This window comes from Chlorocebus sabaeus, chromosome 15 (genome assembly GCF_047675955.1).
Source record: "Chlorocebus sabaeus isolate Y175 chromosome 15, mChlSab1.0.hap1, whole genome shotgun sequence".
Classification (NCBI taxonomy): Eukaryota; Metazoa; Chordata; class Mammalia; order Primates; family Cercopithecidae; genus Chlorocebus; species Chlorocebus sabaeus.
Window position 1 is genome coordinate 83,270,128 of NC_132918.1, and position 23,610 is coordinate 83,293,737.

General features: G+C 45.2%; 1 protein-coding gene across 6 annotated transcripts in view; it reads left to right on the plus strand.

The window, feature by feature from the left end:
• Positions 1-5,704: 5,704 nt before the first annotated feature.
• LPP (LIM domain containing preferred translocation partner in lipoma) overlaps positions 5,705-23,610 on the plus strand; it is a 741,617-nt gene continuing 723,711 nt past the window's right edge. For 3 of the 6 annotated variants that reach the window (XM_038002347.2, XM_038002351.2, XM_038002344.2), the window contains exon 1: positions 6,240-6,383. The gene's annotated coding sequence lies outside the window, so the exon portion shown is untranslated. Of the gene's footprint in view, positions 5,726-6,239; positions 6,384-6,496; positions 6,606-23,610 lie in introns of those variants that run through there. The other 3 variants (XM_038002361.2, XM_038002346.2, XM_038002350.2) reach the window with 2 other exon arrangements.

A 23,610-nucleotide genomic window follows, 5' to 3' on the forward strand; every position in this document is an offset into this window, starting at 1 on the left:
AAGTAGTTGGGATTACAGGTGCCCACCACCACACCTGGCTACCTTTTGTATTTTAGTAGAGACGGGGTTTCACCTTGTTGGCTTCCTGGCCTCCTGACCTCAAGTGATCTGCCCGCCTCGGCCTCCCATAGTGCTGGGATTATAGGTGTGAGCCATCACACCCAGTCTGTAAACTGTTTTATTATCTTTAGTGTTTCATTTACTACAAGCCTGTACTACTATTTACCAAATTAAGTTTTTAATCTCTTTTCCAAAGGCTGATGCTCACTGGGCCGAGCTAGAGTCATTGTCACCCAGAGGCCTGGTTTGCATAAGACACTGGTACTATAATCTTGGAAAAGACCTATGCTCAACTATAGAAAAGGATATATAAAATATTAAAACTGTCACTTATGCTTAGTTATTTCTGAAAAAAGATGACCTTAGGTATCTTTTCGAATTTTGTTTATATAAAGTTGAGAAATAACCATGGTTTTAATTTCATGTCTATTCTAATAGCAGAACTATGTTATCAGAAAATTTATACAATTTATGTATGGTAATCGTCAGAAGGCCTAGAAAGTGCACACAGAGCACATTGTAACAAATGGCCAGTATTAGTCCTGTCTCTTCCCCTTGCCCCTTCTGATGCCTGCTCAGAGCCATGATCTAAAGAAACATGACCAATCTTCCAGAGGGACAGCATCAATTGTGTTGCTTTTCTATCCACATTGAGTGAAAGAGTGATTCACTCATTCACTCACTTACTGGATAACATTTGGTTATAAGTGCCAGGTACTGCCTTGGCTGCTGGGGAAGAGAAATGAACAAGACATGGAGACTAATACAAACAATTCTATATTTGCATGGAGGAGATCAAACTCACTGATGAAAAATTGTAATGCATTGGGATAATGAAATGGGCATCTTTTTGAGAAAATAGAGAAGTTATTTTCATATTAATGGAGGGAGTTTGGAAGGAATGGGCAATGGGGTAGAGATTCTGTGAGAGGGGGTTGGCTGGACAGGTAGAATCTGCAGTTTTGGAGATGGGCCTGGAAAGTCTTTTAGGTTCAAGAGGAGAAAACTAAACATGCAAAAGCCTGGAGGCGGGAAGTAAAGGAAGTGGCGTGTGTGTGTATGTGTGTGGTAGAGGAGGGGGTGTTGGAGGTACAACATATAGTTGGAAAGGCCATCAGGATTTGATCATGAAATAAGGAAGGGGAAGCTGCCGGGTATGAACTTAATTTGGTTGATATTATTGAATGCTATCAGTCCATTATCACACAGCTAATAAAGACATACTCAAGACTGGGAAATGTATAAAGGAAAAAAGTTTAATTGACTCAACAGTTCAGCATGGCTGGGAGGTCTCAAGAAACTTACAATCATGGCAGAAGGGGAAGCAAACATGTCCTTCTTCATGTGGCAACAGGAGGCAGAAGAATGAGTGCAAAGTGAAGGGGAAAGACCCTTAAAAAACCATCAGATCTCATGAGAACTAACTCACTATCACGAGAACAGGAGGGGGAAAATCGCCCCTATGATTCAACTATCTCCACCTGGTCCCTCCCATGACACGTGTGGATTATAGGAACTGCAATTCAAGATGAGATTTGGGTGGGGACACAGCCAAACCATATCAGGAACGTTTACAAGATTTGTGGTGTGACATAGCATACTATGCTTCCGGAATATGAATTTGGTCACTGGGTAGAATGTAACATCAAACTGAAAAACTGGGAGAATATTGGAGACCACCAAGTCTAAGAACCCAATTTAATAGATAAAGAAACTGAGAATAGAGAGGAAGTGACTTGCCAAAAGGTTGCAGAGTAATTTAGGGTAAGGCAAGGACCATAAACATTTCTCTCTTCTGTCCCTCTTTGTGCTAGCCTTTTTTTTTTTTTTTTTTTTTTTTTGAGACACAGTCTTGCTCTGTCAACCAAGCTAGAGTGCAGTAGGGTGATCTTGACTCACTGGAACCACCGCCTCCCAGGTTCAAGCGATACTTGTGCCCCAGCCTCCAGAGTAGGTGGGATTATAAACGTGCACCACCAGGCCTGGCCAATTTTTGTATTTTTAGTAGAGATGAGGTTTCACATGTTGGCCAGGCTGGTCTCAAACTCCCAACCTCAGGTGATCCGCCCGCCTAGGCCTCCCAAAGTGCTGGAATTACGGGTGTGAGCCACCGCGCCCGGCCCCCATGCTAATCTTGATTGCTACTTCCAAATGCCTGGGCTCCTCTTGTTGGTCTGCTTGCATTCAGGCCCCATCACTTGAAGTTATCTGAAAGAGAAGGCTGAGGACTCCTGAGGGAAAAGGGAAGATGTGCAAACAGAGGTAAGCAGGGAGAGGTATGATGTGCTTGGAAAACTACTAGAAGCAGGGTGGAGGGTGGGGGCACATAAAATCCTGGAAGAAATGAGGCTGAAGGAACAAGTAGGTGCCAAATTATGAAGGTCTGTGCAAACCACACTAGAGGCATTTGGCCTGATGGGTGTTAGGTTCTCAGAGGCAACAGCAGATTGGTATTTACCTTCTATCACCCATGGCCCTCTTACTCTTATTATTTTTCTAGTAGCCTCTTCAGAACTTTTTCTCTTGGTCAGCTGTGGGAGACCATAAGTTCCCAATGCTGGAGTGTTCAAACTAAGAGCAGATGGTCACTCCACAGTGGGTGAGCGAGGTGCCAGCTTGCCAGGGATTAGCGTGGAATTTTAGCTTACCTACCCTCAGCTGAGTAAGAGCTTACTCAGCTCAGGGCCGGGCGCGGTGGCTCACGCCTATAATCCCAGCACTTTGGGAGGCCGAGGGCAGATCACGAGGTCAGGAGATCAAGACCATCCTGGCTAACATGGTGAAACTCCGTCTCTACTAAAAATACAAAAAAAAAAAAAAAATCGGGCGTGGTGGTGGGCGCCTATAGTCCCAGCTACTCAGGAGGCTGAGGCAGGAGAATGGTGTGAACCCAGGAGGTGGAGCTTGCAGCGAGCAGAGATCGTGCCACTGCACTCCAGCCTGGGCGACAGAGTGAGACTCCATCTTAATAATAATAATAATAATAATAATAATAATAATAATAATAAAAAAAATAAAAAGAGCTTACTCAGCTCTTAACACAGAGCTAGTACTTAAACTCCCTGGGCTTTTATTTAGTTCATGGATAAAATAAAAAAATAATAATGCCAACCTAAGAAGGGGTCTTGTGAGAGTTAAGTGAATTGTATATGAAAACTCCTTAAAATATTGCCGAGCACTCCAAAATAAGGACTGGCATGAGCTCCACAAAGGCCATGTGTACAGGACTGTAATGGATGCAAATGAAAGGCAGGACCCAAGCCCAGCTTGGTTGAAAGTCTTTTATGCCATTACTGAACCCATGAAAATGCTGCTGGTAGCCTTTAGGTCACCAGTGTGCTATCCTTGGACCAAATGACCCCACACTACACCTGAAATTCTGTGCTTTTTTTAGTCTCTGATTTGGTAAACCAGTATTTTTCTACCACTGAGTGCAAATTTATACAACCTTCCCATTTCGTGCAAGCCCCTGCACATAGAAAGTTGTAACAGGGGGTTGAGAAAAGTAAGAGTACGAAAGAAACCGGAACAGTCAATGGGAATGAGGCTTTTGGTGGGGTTAGCACTGACGACAACACTGTATGTGGTTCACTAAGCATCCAGATTATGACTTGGGTGGTTATATTCCTGGGAAGTTCCTCATGAGTCAAAATTATCTTTTGTAGTTAACCTTATATGATGTTCGTGCTAACACCATGCTCACCATGCTCACCTGAGCAATTCATAAACATTTCAGGAGGAGAAACGTAGTGATCTTCCCCAACACACCCATATAGCCCTTTCAACATAATTAGTAGCGTTTCTGGATCCAGCACAGTACTCTTATAATGCGTATGATGGAAGAAATGAACAACTCTAATTATACTTTATTAAATCTTAATCCTTATTAGGACCCTATTATTCTTTATAAGTGGGTTACTGAAGGAAAAAAAAAAAGGAAATGCTGGTCAAGTCCCATTATATTCCATGAGAATTGAGATAATCCATTTTTACTTCATGTAACACTGGAATTCTTTTCATAGTAAACCCTAGTACTCAGAATGTGAGTATGCTGAAATGTTTGAGTGAGTGAACTGTGTTTTGATAGGATCTGACCTTTTTAAAACCCCAGAAAAAAATCTAAGAGCTCATATCTCCCATTTCAAACTATGTTAGTTGCAAAGAGATAAATTCTTTATTATTCTGTGGAATGAGTGGTTATTCTCGACCTTATCTCTCTACTACTGCGTTCTTTTTTTTTTTTTTAAGACAGAGTCTTGCTCTGTCCCTCAGGCTGGAGTGCAGTGGCGCAATCTCGACTCACTAAAACCTTTGCCTCCCGGGTTCAAGCAATTCTCCTACCTCAGCTTCCAGAATAGCTGGGATTACAGGCGCTCACCACCACGCCCGTCTAATTTTTTGTATTTTTAGTAGAGACAGGGTTTTGCCATGTTGGCCAGGCTGCTCACCAGCTCGTGACCTCAGGTGATTTGCCCCTCTCGGCGTCCTGGAATTACAGGTGTGAGCCACCACGCCCAACCATGTTCATATTTTTGTATGTGAACATTAGATAGTTGTTAGGAACAGGTTAAGTAGTCTTACCCCTGAAATGTCTGAATTCAAACACTTATTAAGCACAAGGAAGGTGCTTAATAAATCCAATAACATATGTTTTTACATTATTTCCTTAATTCCTGGTCAAAAGAATCCCACTAAAATCCATCCTCAGAAGAACCACTTTTTGGAGTTTTTATGAATCGGTAGTTCATGGTGTACTCTCAACAGTTATGAATGGAATTATGTCCTGCTAGAGGTCAGGGCCAGGTATGGAAAGATCAAGGGATTAGTCAGGAGACCCGTATGGGAGGAGGGGAAGACAGGTGCTTGGAAGGTCAGTTATTTTGTGTTGGGCGAGTAACGTTCCTTAAGTTTTTGCCTGAAGTGTAAAGCGGGGGACTACGCTTTGTCCTATCTAACTCACCTGAAGATGCAATAGCCGGGTGAGAGATTGCTTTCATTATATGCTAACGTGAGGGATTATTTTAGATATTAATAGGAGAGAAGTACAAGGAAAGGAAGTCTCAGGGCATGGAGTGCTTTCCAGGCAATGGCTGCTGCACGTCATAATCCCCTAACACAGTAAGTGGTGGTTCTCATCGTCGTTCACCCTTACAGATGTCAGAGGGGGGAAAACTCCAACTCAAACCTTCCAATAACAGGATTGTCTGTATTCAAACCAGTTCATCCCGTTCGCAGACTTTTTTGAAGCTATAAGCACAGAGCAAGCTTTCTGGGCGGGGCTCAGAAGTAAACGTTAAACTCCAGGGATTCACATATTTGAGCATAGGACAGAGGAAGTTGCCCTGGAGCAACTGATTGTCATTGATATTCAGGGCTCACTGTCAACCAGGACCTTCCAGGAACTGGCTCTGGGCCAAGAGCAGTAGAAATCACTGGGTGGTCCGCGCAGCCTGCGGACATCTAACCTGCTTCAAGGCTCAGGGCTAAAAGGAAGGCAGGGCCCTTCCTGGAGGCGGCAACCCAAGTGGGAGGCAGAGCGCCTGGGCCTGCTCCTCGATCTGTTGAGTGACGACCCTGTACAAGTCATTTCTCTTCCGAGAGCTTCAGTTTCCTCACGTGCCAAGCGGACGGGTTGGAAGTTGGTCTTTGCCAGCTCTGACACCTTGTAAGTTTTGAGTCTTGCTGGGAATCCAGGGCGGGGCTCACGAGGAAAATCTTGGAAGGGGATTTCATGGCTGGATCTCTTCCACTCAAGCTCAGTGCCTTAATTTGACGCCTTAATAGTAGACGCAGGCTTTTCCATTTTCCAGGAGCCCCCTGACGCGGCCGCTTCCTCCTACGTCTCCTTCCTCTTCCTCTAGCAGGGGTAAAGTCTCCACATCTCCCTCTTTCCCTTCCTCCTTTGCAAGCTCCCTGCATTCCCGCGTCTCCTCCTCTTCCTCTCAGGAAATGCAATGCCCTCAGTGCGCCCACCTTTTGGCAAAGCCACTGCCGGCTGCGGGTTTCCCCTCCCCCGCCAGGCGAGCTCTGCGCGGCGGCTCCGCGGGCACACGCCTTCCCATACCTTACATGGACAAATGCGTGCAGGCAAAGTCAGGAATTCAGGCCCCTGACGTCAGCCTCCAGCGCTCAGGGCACCGCACGGGAGACCAAGGGGAGGGGGTGGGGACGGTGGGGAGGAAGGAGGGGGAAAGGCACCAACCAGCAGCCGCTCCAGCCCTGCCGAAGTTTCACTTTTTGTCTGTGGGTTCGTTCCCGGGTCCCGCGCGAGCTTTCCCGGGATAAGTAGCTTTAGCGATCGGGGGACAGCCGGGCGCTGCAAGGTAAGGGCTGGCTGCACGGCCCGGGGCGCGGGGCGCGGGGCGCTGGGCGCGGGCGGCGCGCTCGAGGAGGCCAGTGTGGGGCGCGGGGCAGGGCCTGTCCGGGGCTGGGGACAATGGGAGGGGGAGTGCCCGGGCACCTCCTCCTCTGTCTCTGCCTCCGCCTCCACCCGCCGCCGCCGCTGCCGCCGCCGCCGCCGCTGCCCCGGCTGCCTCCTCCCTGAGGTATTGTTGCAAATCCTTCCTTCCCCTCACCCTCCGCCCGCGGGCGCTTCGGGAACCCCCAGCCCTCCCCCGGCGCGAGCGCCTCCGGGGTGGCAGGAGCGCGGGGCGCGCGCCGTGCTCTGGCCTGGCCCGCTGTGCGGAAGTGCCGGCCGCGGCCCAATCACGGGGTGCACGCCATGGGGGAGGGGGACCCAGAGTTTTTCCGAAAGCGTCGACCCCAGGCTAGGCGGGGTTGGAGCCTTGCGCGCCCCCTGCCCGGACTTTTCTGGGCGCCCAGGGGGCGGGGCCACGCCCATCCGCTTAGAGCTTTCGCGGAATCACAGTTGTCACAGCGGAAAGGGCCTAGACCCTGTCCTCCAAGTCCTCCCATTTTACAGTTGGGGCAGCTGAGGCCCAGAGAGAAGGAGGGTCGCCCGGAAGTTATTTAGTAGAGGCCAAACCGTAATTCAGATAGTTGACTCCGGACTTCAGTTCCCTTCTCTAAGCATTTCTCTAGCACCCTGTGTGTGGCAGACACTGCGCTGGGTGTGTTGGACGTTGCCCTCCAGGAACTTTGTGGAACCTAGGAGTCAAACCTGGCCTAGGGTAGAAAGTGCCAAGTGCTGGAGGAAAGGCATGGACAAAGTTAAAGGAAGTTGCAGGGAAGGAGTTTGATTTTCTGGTCCCTGGGGCGGCCCTTTGGAGAGTCCTGCACTTAATGGGGCTTTTGAAGGATGAGGATTTCCCTGAAGCCAGCTAGCGGCTTGGAGGAAGACATCTCTTCGAGGGAACTGTGGGCCAGAGGAGACTAAGTAGTGTGGGAAATGGAGATGAAAGTATAAATATTCTTTAGTTGGAGGCAAGGAGTTGGGGATGGGGGAGGTTGTGACATGGGATGAGCTAATCAGTGGAATTGTGCCTGGGTGCTTGGACGGGGCAGAGCCTCTGGAACCTCAGAGTCCTAGGAGAACTGAAAAATCTCTCCCGCTTCCTTTCCCTTAGAAGGGATCCACTGCTTTCCCTCCCCCAACACAAAACAACCAGCGAGAACTCAGGGTCTTCTCTGGGGCTTTTACTAGTACGAAACTCACTTGCCTGTGTTTTCAGTCCCCTTTCTGTTTCTATTCCTTCCCCTTTTTCTAAATGTCTTGCCTTTCCTGTAAAATTCACTCTCACTAAGGTGTTAATGACTTAATGGCTTACCTTTCCCTGCACATGTGCATTTTAAGAAAGCCTAAAGTGAAGAAAGGGAAAGTGTGGATAGGCACCTTTAGAAATCATCCAACTCCGTCTCCCATCCTCCCCCTGCCTCAACTCTTATAGATAGAAGAATAGGTAAAGGTCCACAATGGTGGGTGCTAGACCTACAGTCTACGGTCAGTAATGGTGGACAGTGGGGGACTAGGACACCCAATAGGGTTTTCTCTACTTCGTCACCAGTTTTTCTGCTTGCACAGTTCCTGCCAGCACCAGGGGGCAGTTAAAGGAAAAAGTGTGTGGGCCAGGCACGGTGGCTCACGCCTGTAATCGCAGCACTTTGGGAGGCCGAGGCGGGTGGATTGCCTGAGGTCAGGAGTTTGAAACCAGCCGGGGCAACATGGCAAAACCCTGTCTCTACTAAAAATACAAAAAGTTAGCTGGGCTTGGTGGCGGGCACCTGTAGTCCCAGCTACTCGGGAGGCTGAGGCAGGAGAATCGCTTGAACCCGGGAGGCGGGGGTTGCAGTGAGCTGAGATCACACCACTGCACTCCCGCTTGGGTGACAGACAGTGACTCCCTCTCAAAAAAAAAAAAAAAAAAGACTATGTAGTTTTGCATTTAATTTCTGCAATGCAGCCCCCAGCCCCAACACCCAAACCTTTATAGTCTAGAATGTACGCTCCAGATGGGATTACCTAATCTGAGTGGTAGGGATAAAAGCCTGGGGCCTTAGGGTCAGGCAATCCCCTCAGAGGCAGGCTCTCTGTAAGTAGCATGGGCCTAGAGTTGGTTTTGAGTGTACACAGAGGGAGGAGACGTTGAGCTGATGAGCTGATTGCTATGGCCGGGACTTGAGTAGGATCTTTCTTAGAGTGATACATTCTGGTGAAGACAGTTCCAGGAAATGATGGAGGGGAGAGGAAACTTAGTTATAAAGTGCCTTAAAAATGCCAGGCTAAGGAGTTTGGATATATCTGAAAGTCATCATTTGAGGGTTTTGAGCATGCTGAGACGTGATTTAGAGGGGAGGTACTGGCATTGGGAAGCCTCCTGCTGCCCAATTCCAATGAAAGAGGTGATAATTTGGCCTAAGAATATTATTGGCTGGGCGCGATGGCTCATACCTGTAATCCCAGCACTTTGGGAGGCTCGAGGCCAGCAGATCACCTGAGATCAGGAGTTCAAGACCAGGCTGGCCAACATCATGAAACCCCGTGTCTACTAAAAATACAAAAATTAGCCGGGTGTGGTGGCATGTGCCTATAGTACCAGCTGCTTGGGAGACTGAAGCAGGAGAATCGCTTGAACCTGGGAGGAGGAGGTTGCAGTGGGCCGAGATTGCGCCATTGTACTCCAGCCTGGGTGACAGACTGAGACTCCATTTCCCCACCATGGGCGCCCCCCCCCAAGAAAAATAATATTATCAATTGGTTCTTGTTCATTTACTTGACATAGGTTACTGGATCCCTATTATGTGCCATTGGCAAATATGAAAATTTTATAGCAGGTTCCTATATTTTATTGAGACAAATAAGTTGTACTGAATCAATTCTAAAACACACTTTATTCACATTTTAATATCACTGAAATGTGGTTGTCTTATCACAATGTGCCATAGTTGTGCAGTTGTTGTTCATTCTAAGTTGATAATGGCACATCTTATAGTCAATGGCTTCAATTTGATACAATTGTTCATCATGTCCTTTATGATTGTACAGTGCTTTGCACTTTATAAAATACTTTCCAATCAGATATTCCATTTGAATCTCAAAGGTCCCCTGAGAATGAGGCCTAGTGCTGCTGTCACCTTTATTTTAACCGTTGCCCAAGGTCACATAGCTAATTAGAGATGTACTCAAAATTACAACCCAGAACTTTTGCTTCTTGGTGATGACATGTTACTTTACCCTGCTGTGGAGCCAGTCTGGGTTAATTGGGAATGGGGCAAGAGTTAGATGGGATTTGATTTCAGAACTATGCTGAAGATGCTGGAATGATGGGGATTTTGTACACAGGCAGAGTGTAACTCATGAGAACTGGGTAGCCCCCTTAGCCCAGAGGTTTGCTGCATTAAAAAGAAAAAAGACAGGGAGATAGAAAATGGCAGGTAACAGGGTAAAAGCAGGGGTTGGAGCCTGCTTACAGTGAACCAGAAATTGGCTAGACCCTGAGCGTACAAAGATGAGGTATACATGGTCCCTGCCTTTGAGGAGCACACAAGTGTGTGGTGTATGTGAGGGGGAGGGAGAAAGGTGGAGTGGGGCATGTCCATGTATCAAGTGCTTTTACGGGGTAAGTTTTGGCTGCTCTTCACCGAGAAGGCTCACTCTCAGGGAAGCCGTTATAGAGAGCGGGGTGTCTGAGCTGAACCTCTGGGAATGAGTAGGAGTTGTCCAGGTGGAAGAAGGACAGGTGAGAGAGGGACCTATTAGCAAGATAGTAGCAGATGCAGAAGCAGGGAGAAGCTGCTGTATTCTCCAGGCTGTGTTTTGAATGGCCAGCCATGAAAAATGGCTGGAAAAATGGAGAAAGAAGAGGGCCTTTGCTTTTTAATAAGTAAGGTTTAAATTAATCTCCATAGGGGCCATTAAGTGGTTCTGTAGAGATTCACAGGAGATTAAGGCTGGGCAGGGTCTCTAGAGTCATCTCTGTGGGAGTAGTTATTTGGATGGTAATGCAGGAGGCATAGTACCACTTTTAGGCTGAGTGAACCTGGGACTTTGACCCTGGGCTGCAATTAGAGGCTCCAAGCTGAGTATGTTCATTGGTGGGTGGGACTTTTCCTGGAATCTGGCTTTGGAGGGCTGTGCTTTGCTAGAAGAAACTTGGTAGAGGTGAGGAAGGGGAAGATATAATCGTGTTGCTGCATGCAGGAAGCTAGTAGCTGGGTGAAAATCTGTTGGCTTGAGGGAGCATATGAGGCGGAGAACCTGAGGGCAAGGGGAAGGGTGGAAGGATTTCAAGTGTGTTGTGGAAGTCTGATGTGGGCTGCCTGGAGGCTTGGAGAAAAAGGCAGGTGCATTCTAGATGTTGGTCACATCGGTGAGATTGGTAGGTGGATAGGTAGCTGTAGGGATTAATGTTTGGAAGCAGGTAAACCACAGAGTTGAGGTTAGAAAATGTTTACTTTCCTATCATTCTTTTTAAATGGTAATATAATTTTGAAATATTTTTCAATGCTTACCACCTGTTGTGTAATTATCATATTGATTCATTAAAGTAGGTTTTTTGAGTACCAATCTCATTTTGCAGATGGGAAAATGAATTTGGTGAAATCAGGTTATACAACTACCGGAGACATTCAAACTTCTGCCTGATTTTATAGCCTCTTCACCACTCTTTTCTGTGCCCACATGCATGAAAAGCTCAAATCGACATTGCTTGTCTGTTTTCTTCCCTGGAATTTAATTCAGCCCACATTCATGGAGCCCTAGTGGGGTCACAACTGAGGATTCACACGGACAAACGGGCTTCTCAGTCCCACACAGGTGCTGTCCTGGCCTCTTTTTCTCTCTTACGATGCTACCTCGGGTGTTGTCTGTCCCCAAACCTAACTGGAAAGGACTAAGCCTCTCTAGCAACTCATCTGTGTCTCTCAATAGAGCTCCCCTCCCCAGTCCCTTGTGATAAGGATGTAATTTATCCTTGTAGACAGGCAGTTGGGGTAATAAAGTAACAGAGTGGGGAGGTGATGGAGTCTTGAACTCAGTCATTGCCTTTGATCTTACGGCTCCTGTAACAGTGCTATATGTTCTCTGGTGCTGAACCATATAACTTCTGCATCCTCTAGCAAAGCTTTCTGGCTCAGGGCTCTGAGGGATCACCTGCAATCCTTCCTGTCACCTACCTGAGTCAGGTGGGCCATCTACATTTTTGGCCACTCACAGATCAAGGCATTAATAATCTGTTTATTGTGTTGTGAGAGGAGACAGACGCCAGGATGTTCAGTAGCTGTTTGGTGAATGAACAATGTTTATGGACACAAATAAGCATGCATCGCCACTTCATCTTACATATTTGCGTGTCTGCCTCCTCTCTACTTTAAAATAAGCTGCTTGAGGATTGCAATGATGTCTGCTTGTTGATGGCTGTATTCCCAATGCCCAGAAGAGTGCCTGACACATGGTAGGCACTCCAGAAATACTTGCTTGATGAAGAGAGGGAGTAAAATAGTTCACTGCAGCCACAGGATAGCAATCATGGGGGAGCAGGACTGTTTTTACTGCCCCAGAACCTGGAGCCTGTTGTTGCTGGCACAGGTGGCATGGGGCAGTCCCTGCCAGCAGAGTGAAGACTGGGGGACTGGGAGTGTAGAGTTGAGGGTTGTGAGATGAACTATGCTAAGGGTAATTGCAACTGCAACTGCTCTTTCACTTTTCCCTCACACAGACAGGTGATCTTGAACATTTCTGTTTTCTTTTGTTTTGAGACAGAGTATTTTTTGTTTGTTTGGTTTGTTTGTTTGTTTGTTTTGAGATGGAGTCTCACTTTGTCCCCCGGGCTGGAGTGCAGTGGCGCAATCTTGGCTCACTGCAACCTCCACCCATTGTGTTCAAGCGATTCTCCTGCCTCAGCCTCCCGAGTAGCTGGGATTACAGGTGCCCACTACCACGCCCGACTAATTTTTTGTATTTTTCATATAGATGGGGTTTCACCATGTTGGCCAGCCTGGTCTTGAACTCCTGACCTCGTGATTCAACTGCCTCTGCCTCCCAAAGTGCTGGGATTACAGGAATGAGCCACCACACTCAGCCTTGAGATGTAGTTTTACTCTTATTGCCTAGGCTGGAGTGCAATGGCATGATCTCGACTCACTGCAACCTCCGCCTCCCAGGTTCCAGTGATTCTCCTGCCTCAGCCTCCCAAGTAGCTGGGATTACAGATGCCTGCTGCCACGCCTGGCTAATTTTTGTATTTTTGTGGAGACGGGGTTTCACCATGTTGGCCAGGCTGGTCTCAAACTCCTGACCTCAGGTGATCCTCTGGCCTTGGCCTCCCAAAGTACTGGGATTACAGGAGGGAGCCACTGTGCCTGGCCCTCTGTTTTCTTAATCCATGCCTTTTCTTATGCTGTTTTATCTACCTGGAGTTTCCAGCCTCTCTGTGTTGTAAACCTGTGATTCTAGGATCAATATCAAAATCTACCTTGTGCCATGAAGCAATTTCCAGACTCCTTAACCCTTCCAACTCACACATATCTGTGATCTGATACAACTCAATTTCATGTATTAAGTTCGGTACTTGTGTACAAAGCGATTACTGTATGCCAGGCAGAAATGCTAGATACTGGTTACAAAGAAAACTGAGATAGGCTCTGCCTTCCAGAGTCCTCATTCTATCCTAGGAAAGAAACTGAAAGAGAAGATGCTAAGGCCCTAATAAAGTAGTGAGCAAAGGGCTAATGGGAACGTGGAGAAAGGAGTGACCAGTCTTTTAGAAAAACTGGCGAATGCCTGTGGAAAAGAAGACATTTGGTTGGGTTTTGAGAAGTGAATAGGAGTTTACATGGTGGACAGGAGTGGAAGAGCTTTCTAGCCATAGGGACTTTGGTGTATGTGCCCAGGCCTGAGGCCTAAAAGTGTTTGAGGAATATAAATGTGTGTTTGGAGATCACTGTGAGAGATGGGGCTGGCTAGGGAGGGTGAGTTAATAAAGGGCTGATGGACCAAGCTAAGGATGATGGCAGAGGTGGGAGGGAGCAGGAAGGCTTTTATTATTATTATTATTATTATTCTGAGCAAAGGAGGACCTCGTTGGATCTGTATTTCAAAGAGCTCTGGTGGCAGAGTGAGGGCAGGTCAAGACCAGAGGCAGAGTCCCAACTTAGAAGACTGCTGAAGTGTTCCAGGACAGGAGGAACGGGCCTGTATCAGGTCAGCAGAGTAGCGAGGGAAAAATGGATTCCAGAAACTGTTTGCTGCTAGGATAATATTAGGTAGCTTAATTCCAGCTTTTGTCCTTCTACTTGTTTGACAGCTTATCAGCCTCGGCTGGGGAAAAGAATATTTTTAATGTACACCAAAGTTTGTAGTCAACAGGAGAAGCAGCAAGCTGCCAGCTAAGCATGGACTGGGGCCTTCTTGGTCAGAATGAGCTGATCCCTTGTTATGCAGATGAGGAAACTGAGGCCCCAGAAAAGGGACAGACTTGCTCAATCACACCCTTGTCGGCTGACGTGGAGTTGGGTCACAGCCTTTACTTCCAGGCCAGCCCTGTTTCCAGGTATTTTTCCTTCTCGATTTCTGCTGTACCTCACACGTTCCTTCCCCGCTCGACCCTCCACCAGGGGTTTCTCTGCTTTGGAGAATTTTAGGAGAGGATGTTACTTGGAGATTATCATATTTTAGGCTTGAAACTTGTGCTTCATACTTAGAAAGTAATCAGATTAAGATGGTTCAGTTTGAGTGTGTGTGGTCTGGGGATTTATTTATGTGACTGCCATGGATGTTACTGCCATTTGTGTTACTGCCGTGGATGCTTGTTTGCGAGAACCAAGCTGTGCCTCCATGCTAACATCAAGGTTCCTTGCTTTTGACAGCTCCCTGCCCCTGCTCTCTATTGTTCTCCATTAATATTTACTTATTTTTGCTTGCCTAAAGGTTTTTAGGCAATAGTCTTAGATCCATTACAAGGTAGGTAGATCCTCTTGTGTTTGCCTTCCCTATTAAACCTGCCCATCGCAATGTATCTCACAGAACCACGAGTATTTCATAGCCTTCATAGCACTTTTAATATAGCAAATGCATTTTATAATGTTTTTATTACTTTGTTCCCAATTATAATGCAAGAGACAAGTTGGCTAGATCAGTCTTATCTTGCAGATAGTGGTCAAGAGTTCAAGGGTGATAAAACTTGCCTAACTGGGGCGCAGGGCCTTAAGTGGCAGAGTATCAAACCCCCCTCTCCAAAACTCCTGTCTTGTTCCTTAACTTTTGCAAATGAGCATAGTTGATGTGAACATCCCTGCAAGCCCTTTACACAGCTGAGAAGTAGTTATTATTATTCACTAGTACTAATTAGTAGCATTAGCTGACTATATTCGAGGCTTTGCCTTCCAAAAATCAGATTTGGGACCGGGGAGTTCAAGGATCTGGGCTTCACCATACTGGATCATTTTGGCAATACCAGGGATTTTTGGTGTAGGGAAAACAAAGTTCTGTGTTTGGGCTAACCGCAAGCCCTGTGATCTTGAACAAGTTCTGGAACATCCCTCAGCCTAAATTACCTTTCAGTGGAGATCCTGTGATACATCACAATGCATTTGTGAGAATCAGGGGCATTTCTGTGACGGCGCTTTGTCAGCGGTAATGCAGTCTGTACATGTGGCCGATTCTGGGCGCCCAGAGGGTCATCTGGCACACAGCGATGACACCTTACTCCGCTTATGGGGCTCAAGGGATTTAGACCCAGACACCTTCTAGTTCAAGTCCTCGCTGTGCTGTTTAATACAGGGTGCTCCCTGGGTGGTCACAGGCACTATTTGGTTTCTCCATGTATTCATTTTTAGATCACTTATCAATGAGGTCACCATGGCTGAGTATAGTGTGCCCCCAAAAGTGGGATGAGTGCCACAGACATTCATGGGCATTTCCAGATTGTGCAAAGAGGTGATTTGTCACCAGTGGGTAGCTGTGCAGTGTCCCTTCTTCCACTGCCACCATCCCACTTGCTGTTGGGTTTTGTTTGCACTGTTTGTATCTGTTACCTGGGGAGGGTCTGCTTCTGCTGTTGTAATTGCCTGTGTTGTGGCTTTGCATCATAGCTGGAGATCCCTCTGTAGTTCAAACTGAAAGCTGGTGTTGAAGGCGAAACCAGGTCTTCTTCAGAAACTTGTGTGGGAACCTTTCATGGGCTAGATAAGCATGAGGATCAGAGCAGGTCAGGGTCACTGACCTTAAAGGAGGCTGCTTTGACCTGCCTCCAGCACGCACCTTTCCTGCTAAAGCCATTGTTAGTGTCCCTTAATTACTCAGACCACCACCCAGTAGCACAACTGCCAACTTGCAGAGGACTTCAGTGGTATCAATAGTGTTCCTTTTTACTCTCATAGGTGTCCTGATTCGGAGGATACATTATATGGTCACCCTACTTATAGGTGAATATTGAGTGAGGTAGTGTCAATAATGTGCATAAGGCCAGGTGGAAGGGAAGGACTCAACAAACATCCACTCTTTTCGTTAGGGGAGGTGCTAGGTGCTCACGAAATGTCTGCTGAGTGGTCAGGCTTGGTGGCTCACACCTGTAATCCCAGCACTTTGGGAGACTGAGGTGAGTGGATCACTTGAGGTCAGGAGTTTGAGACCAGCCTGGTCAACCTGATGAAACCTCATCTCTACTAAATATACAAAAAAAAAAAGAAAAGAAAAGAAAAGAAAATTTAGCCGGGTGTGGTGGTGGGTGCCTGTAATCCCAGCTACTCGAGAGACTGAGGCAGGAAAATCACTTGAACCCGGGAGGCAGAGGAATTTAAGTCTGTTTGGGGTATGTCGAGATAGTAAGCACTTACTGTTTCTGAGGGTTGATAAAAACATGTTAATGTGTATCTGTACTATAAGAGAGTGCCATGGGAGAGGCATGTGTGAAGGACTGATGGACTTGTGAATTGCTGGAGCTTGTTGGAAGTGCTGAGTCTTCAGTTAGACATTGAAGGATGGGAAGGCTTAGACTAGGATGCAGCAGGCAGCTGAATTGCTCTGGCTCCTGAGAGTTAAGAAATAAGATTTGTTCTCTGTTCATGTGTACTTTAGCTGGGCTCCTGAATCTATTATTTTCCATCCAGTGACCCATCTTGATAACGATCTCTAGCTGTAACTGTGGAAGCCTAATGCTTTACTAAACTCTGTGCCAAGAGGTCACAGTGGAAATTCCTTTCCATTATGCAGAGTCATCTGCACTTGTACTTCCTAGTGAATTTCCACTGAAGATGGTTCTTGTTTAGTTCAAGGAAGAAAATAACTTGGTTGTCACCTGGAGCTTCTGTCTTGTTTGGTATGAAAACGAATCATTTTCAGGAAGTGCAATAAAGAGTTGCCACCCACAGGGCTGGGTGTGCCCTGACTCATGGGAAAGGCAAACTCTGCCGTGGCCAGGCAGGTAAGTGACACCTTTTCTTAGAATGAGGTGAAAGATAGGTCATTGTTCCTGTAAGTGGTCATTGTCACCCTGGAAATCTCTCTTCTTGGTCATAGTTTAATAGCTTTACTTGGAGGATATCTAGGGTTCCAATTGTGACCGCTGGACAGGACCCTAAAGATAACATTCTTTCCATAAATATGACACATTTGTGTATTCATTTGACATCATGTGTCAGGTGCATCTGTGAAAGCATTAGTGATATGTTACTTGGGTTTTGACGATGGAAACATGAATGCAGTGTGGTCTCTGCTTCCAGGAGGTCACATAAATAATCAAGACAGTACGTAGAAGTATATGCAAAAAATATCTGAAGGGTCTAGGTGCAGTAGCTCACATTGTAATCCCGGTACTCTGGGAGGCTGAGGCAGGAGGATTACTTGAGGCCTGGCGTTCAAGACCATCCTGGGCAATAGAGCAAGATCGCATCTCTAAAAAAATAAAAATAAAAAATTAGCCAGTGTGGTGGTGCATGCCTGTAATCCTAGCAGCTCAGGAGACTGAGGCAGGAGGATCCCTTGAGCTCCAGAGTTTGAGGCTGCAGTGAGCTATGATCATAGCACTGCACTCCAGCTGGGGTTACAGAGTGAGACCCTATCTGTCAGGGAAAAAAAAAAAAAAGTCTGGTGGCTCTAATTGGATGGTAACTCCCTAGGGACCTGGGGAAACTCAGATAAAGAGATTGTCATTTGACTGGGCGTTGAAGGGTAAGTGGGAATTTGTTTGGTGGGGTAGAGGATATTTAAGGGGGAGAAATAACATGGATAGAGACATGGAGGTGAGAAAGTGCATGCTGCCTTGGAAAATCAGTCATGAAGGTGGACTGCATAGTAGAGAGGCTATGGAGATGGGTGAGGGTCTACATTGAGAGAAACCTTGATTGCTGTACCGAGAAGCTGAGACTGCATTCTGAAAGGAGCATCAAGTAGATCAATGAGATAAGTGCATCTGTGCCTTAAGAAAATGATCAGCTGTAGTGTGCTAGATGGATTGAAGGCGAAGGTGCTAGAGACAGCAGGAGCTGTCTGAGCTGCTACAACAGCCCAGGCAAATGATAAAGCAAAACTGAATTAGGGTTGAGGCAGTCGATATGAGAGATGACTCATAGAATAGAAGTCACCTAGTCTTCTCATTTTGCAGAAGGGGAGACTCAGCCTCTAAGAAAATGACACGTACAAAGTTCACAGCCCTGGTGCCAGCATAACACTGAGGTGATCTCATCCTCTGCCCAGCGTCTTAGACGGGTGACAGAACATATGGCTTTTGAGAGAACTGCTTGTCAAGGAAGATCTCCACCCTTTTTTATCTTGTAAGGATTCCATGACATCTCTTGATTCTGAATGAGATCAGATTGGCTCTTTCTGGAGTTATCGAATCTCTAATCGCTGGAGATATTCAAGCAGTGACTGACTGGACTGCTACCGTGAAAGTTCAGGCATTGGTTCAAAACTCCTCTACAAGGTCTTTAAGACCTATCAACCCTGATTTTTTCTCCTTCTCCTTCTCCTTCTCCTTCTCCTTCTCCTTCTACTTCTTCTTGTCGTTAAATTTAATTCCTGGGAAAAGAGACTTAGAACAATCTTACCGGGGAGTGCTTTATCCATTTGGCTCCTCAGGATTATTTTAGACAAAAGGCAGAGAGAGTTAAAAATGGATGATTGAGCTCTAAGAATGGTGGCCTGTACTTCATTCAGAGTAGTGATGGAATAACCATTTTGTTGCCAGTAAATTAACACTTACTCATCTGGGAGATGTTGGTAGGCTGACCCAGCTTGCAGGATCCTGGTCAAAATGGAATCCATCCACATAGCATAATACTTTTCTTGCTGTTGCCATTTCTTGTAGGGCTTTACAGATAGCCATGTGTTTCCCTACAAATTACAGGTAAGTCATACCAGTAGTCCTGTGGATGATTATTATTCTTGTCCAAGTTTAATCAGGAGCTTGAGCCTGGGAAAGGTTAAATGATTTGCCCAGAACCCAAGCAAGTTAAACATTGAACCAGGACTTAAGTTTTCTATTATTGCAATGCCAAATTCTTCCTGTTCCCTGCCTGTGCAGATCTCTGAGTCAGGCTCTAGCTTTTGTTCATATTCATATCCACAGCATCTGCTGCAAATCCTGAGATGTTATAAATAATTTAATAAATGTTTATTGAATGAACATATGAATGAATGAATGAATGAATAATATATTTGAAGTAATAAATGATGACTTGAGTTTTAAGAATAGCTTAAGAAATTAGAAAAAATAAACACCACCACCTAATTGGGTACCTTCTTGGCACTTTGACTTTTCCTTCTAGTGGTTACAATTTTTGCGCCTTGCATTATGTGGTTATCGCTGAGGGATGTAGTAGAAGCTACATGGATGGTTTGGAGAGTTAGAAGGTTTGGATTTAAATTATAGCTCTGCTAATTGTTAGCCATATAATCGTGTACTGGCTACTTAGCCTCTCTGAACCTCCAGTTCCTCATCTGTAAAAGAATTTAATAGTATCTTTTACGTAACATGATTGCGGAAGGAATTCTATGGTCAGTGTAGTGAAGCCTCAAAGCCTGCCATGTTGGCTGGGCGCGGTGGCTCATGCCTGTATTCCCAGCACTTTGGGAGGCTGAGGCAGGCAGATCACCTGAGGTCAGGAGCTTGAGACCAACCTGGTCGACAAAGCAAAACGCCGTCTCTACTCGTCTCTACTAAAAATACAAAAATTAGCTGGGCATGGTGGCACGTGTCCCAGCTGCTTGGGAGGCTGAGGCAGTAGAATCGCTTGAGCCCAGGAGGCAGAGGTTGCAGTGAGCTGAGATTGTGCCACCACTGTACTCTAGCCTGGGCAATGGAGCGAGACTCCACCACCATACACACACACACACACACAAAGAGGCCTGCCATGCAGTGCAACTGAAAAATGTTATCTTTATGTGTGTGTATTTTTTTTAGGATTCTCTGTCAACCCATTAGCTAATAAGACACCCACTGTGTTTTTCTTTTATTTCTCCAAATTATGACCTATGGTAGACCCCGTGTTTGCTGACTGGCTAAATAATTTTTAAGTTCTTTCAGAGAAGAATTATAGGCACAAAAGTCCCAACTATTTCTATTACTTTTCAGATCAGTTGCCAGTCAGCCTTCAGAAAGACTACTGACTTGCACATTCATTAGCAATGTGTGAATCTACTTGTTTCTCTGTGCACTTACCAGGATTTAATTTTATAACCTGGCATTTGTCTTTGCTAAATTAATATGTAAGAAATATCTTATTATTGTTTTAATTTGCATTTCTTTAATTACTAAAAAAAATTTCCCAAGTAGTGGTTTATTGTTTGTGCTTCTTTTTATATGGATTGTCAAATGACAATATTTAAAAATAGTCTGGGCGGAAGATGCTTGATATAAAAGGGCTAACAATGTTTAATGTTTTGAGTTGCTTACATTTATTTATTTATGCATTCATTCATTCTCTCAGCCTTTATTGAGCTACCTACTCTGTGCCAGGCACTGTTCTAGGCGCTGCACATACTATGAAGAAAAAAATAAATGAGTAAAGACAGTGACTTCCAACCTCTTCATTTAACATGTGTGATAGTTGAGGTCTGGAAAAGTGAGGTTAATTACCTAGGACCATACAGCTTGTTCAGTAGCAGAGCCAACCATTTATTTGAACAGTAATGATTTTAAGTGTTTTGTGTCTGTAGCCTTTTAAACCACGGAGACATCCTGGAAATTTCAGTATTGTGATGTTAATACCATCTATAAACTGCGTCTATGTTGAAAAATCAGAGTCCCGATTTTTGGTTTAGAAAATATGGTCACCTGGTTCTTCAGTTACAATTCCTTCCTAGACCTCTCTAATGCTTAAGTCTAAATTCATTCTTAAATGAATAAACTTAATATTAAAATAGGATCAGGAAATAAATCCCAACCCAAGCATTTCAGACCAATTGTGAACCTCTTTTGACATGTTTTTGGTAAATGAGAAGAACTGATGACATATTTCCCTATCAAATAAAATAGACAATTTAGACTTAATAAGGCAGTTATCTTCAGGTAATAAAAATTCAACTAACTTGCCATAACTATCTTGTTTAAAGTCAATTAAGAGCCTCATATTTCTCACTCACTGGGTAAAATTTAATAGAACTTCAGTTAAGCATTTATTGCTTATTTAATTCAAAATTAAGTTAATCACCACAGTTGGTAACAACCACTGAGTATTTAATTAACATTCAGCAAACTATCTTATTAAGTCTAAATTAGATACAGACAGGTCTTGTTTATCCCCATCAGTTTGCAAACACCACCTCCCCCACCTCCCATCCCAAGGGGCCTTTGGTTTTCCTACAGTTTTCCTTTTTTGATTCATCATTTTTATTTTCTTCTAGTTAAGACTTCACTTGGGTGAAAGAGGAGAAGAGGCAGCAGTCCATCATGTTATAGAAAGTTTGGGCTCTTAGTATAACCGAGAAACTTTTTCAATCTTTTTTCTTCAATCCCATTCTATTACATTTCATTTTTCAAAAGGTATTGAGCACATTCTCTGTGTGAGGCTTCTTTTAAACACTAAGGAAGCCATAAAAGAGGTCATTCTGATGTATTTGGTTTTATTTTCTCATCCTAGAAATGAGAGGATTGGGTTTAGTTTATCCGTGTAACACATATTATCGGCTTGCAGTGTGCAAGGCACTTAGCTGCGTGTTGTGGATACACGTTGATTCAGACAAGGCCCCTGCTCTTAAGGAGGACACAGTCCAGTGTGAAAACTGCAAAGTTCTGCTGTAGGAGCATGAAGCTCCTTTAGAATGCTGTGATTCTGTAAGACAAAGTTTCCAAAGTGTTAAGGCTGTTCTATTAAGAAAAGGGTCCTGTAGCCAAGTAAGTTTGGAAAAGTCCAAGTTAAACAAAATTAAGGAAATTTCAGTATTGCGTATCTTTACTATGGAATTTTTGGAGTCTTTAGTAAATGAAGGTACACTCTGACCTCCTAGAAGGTTCGTTTCCCAAAGTTATTTGATCATAGAACCCCTGCACCCCCCTACTACCCTTTTTACTGGAGCATTTCTTGGGCTCAGGGATGTAATATGCTTTGGGGAAAGGTGCTGTGGGCTGTGGACCCTGGCCACCAGCCTCCCACAGCCCAGAAGGGGTACTCAGACTTTCACCCTAGTAACTATGATACAGGGTCAGAATTCTACTTTGTATGAAAGTTGTGCACGTAAAGTGGGCGATTTTAGACATAGAGTCCTTTAACTGGAGTGGAGGGTATGTAACCAGGACAGCCCTTCCTCATGGAGGAGTGCTGGGTCTTGTGGGAGATAGAGTATGGAGGTAGAAAGGCATGGAGGGTGGCCAGGGAGTCACGGGGAATAGAATAACAGAAATTCTGACATGGCCAATTTGGTGGAGATTCCCTAACACATTGATATAATATAGACCAATATTCAGTATAGCCTGAATCTGGAGAAGTGAGAGGCAATGACTTTTTTTGGTGCAGAACTTTCTGTCTTTGGCTTTGTTCCAGCTGCGTGACTGCCCCCATCTGCAGAAGTGATCGTTGACTCAGGTCTGTAAGATATTCCCATTCTCATGCTTTGTTTGAGGCAGAGCCTCTGCCTTGTGAATTACTCTTATGAGAGGGGGCCTCAGCTTCTTTTTTTTTTTTTGAGACAGAGTCTCGCTGTGTTGCCCAGGCTGGAATGCAGTGGTGTGATCTTGGCTCACTGCAACCTCTGCCTCCCAGGTTCAAGCAATTCCACTGCCTCAGCCTCCTGAGTAGCTGGGATTACAGGCGTGCCCCACTATGCCTGGCTAATTTTTTGGTATTTTTAGTAGAGATGGGGTTTCACCACATTGGCCAGGCTGGTCTCAAACTTCCAACCTTGTGATCTGCCCGCCTCTGTCTCCCAAAGTGCTGGGATTACAGGTGTGAGCCACTGCGCCCGGCCAAGGGAGTCTCAGCTTCTTCATGAACAGCATCATTCTAGCCCGTCTAGTTTCCGTTTACCTTGTCATCTACCACTTCCTCCACCTTACCTTCCCCCCAGCTTCTCTTATTCTGGTGAATCACCTGTGTCTTCATTTTTCATTCTTATTCATCTGAATCATCTTTTTCATATAAGGCAAGGTACCCTTTTATATTCTTCCTGGAAAGACATCTACTTCATTTAAAATAATGCTACCGATTTTCTTCTCTCTGGTAGCAACCAGCAGATGGAACATGCTAGATGAGGTGCAGGATAATCTACGAATCTGGTCCGCCATATCATGGGAGATTTCACCTAACAGTGAATTCTTTCAGAGCCTCTCAGCAATATCTGCCTTGCTTTTCATATCTGTATAGAAAGGAACACCGACAAAGAAATGGCAAGACCTGGGTCATATTTCTCATTCCATTTTGGGCTTGAATTTTTCTGAGTCTGAGTCTCAGTTTATCTGTGTATGAAATGTTAGGGTTACGCTATGTGTACTCTCAGGACCTTTTAACTAGAAAATGTTGAATTTTAATGTTGACTAAGTCAACACAAGCTGCAGTCAACCTGGACTGCTTGATCCTACATGTATTTTTGAGCCTGGCAATATGAGGAAACACTTGCAGTGAGCATAGCTTCATGCCCACACACAGTAGGCATTCCATGAATATTGGTTCTCTTCCATCCTGACTCCTTCTGGATTCATTTTCTTTTTATTGCCTGTTGCT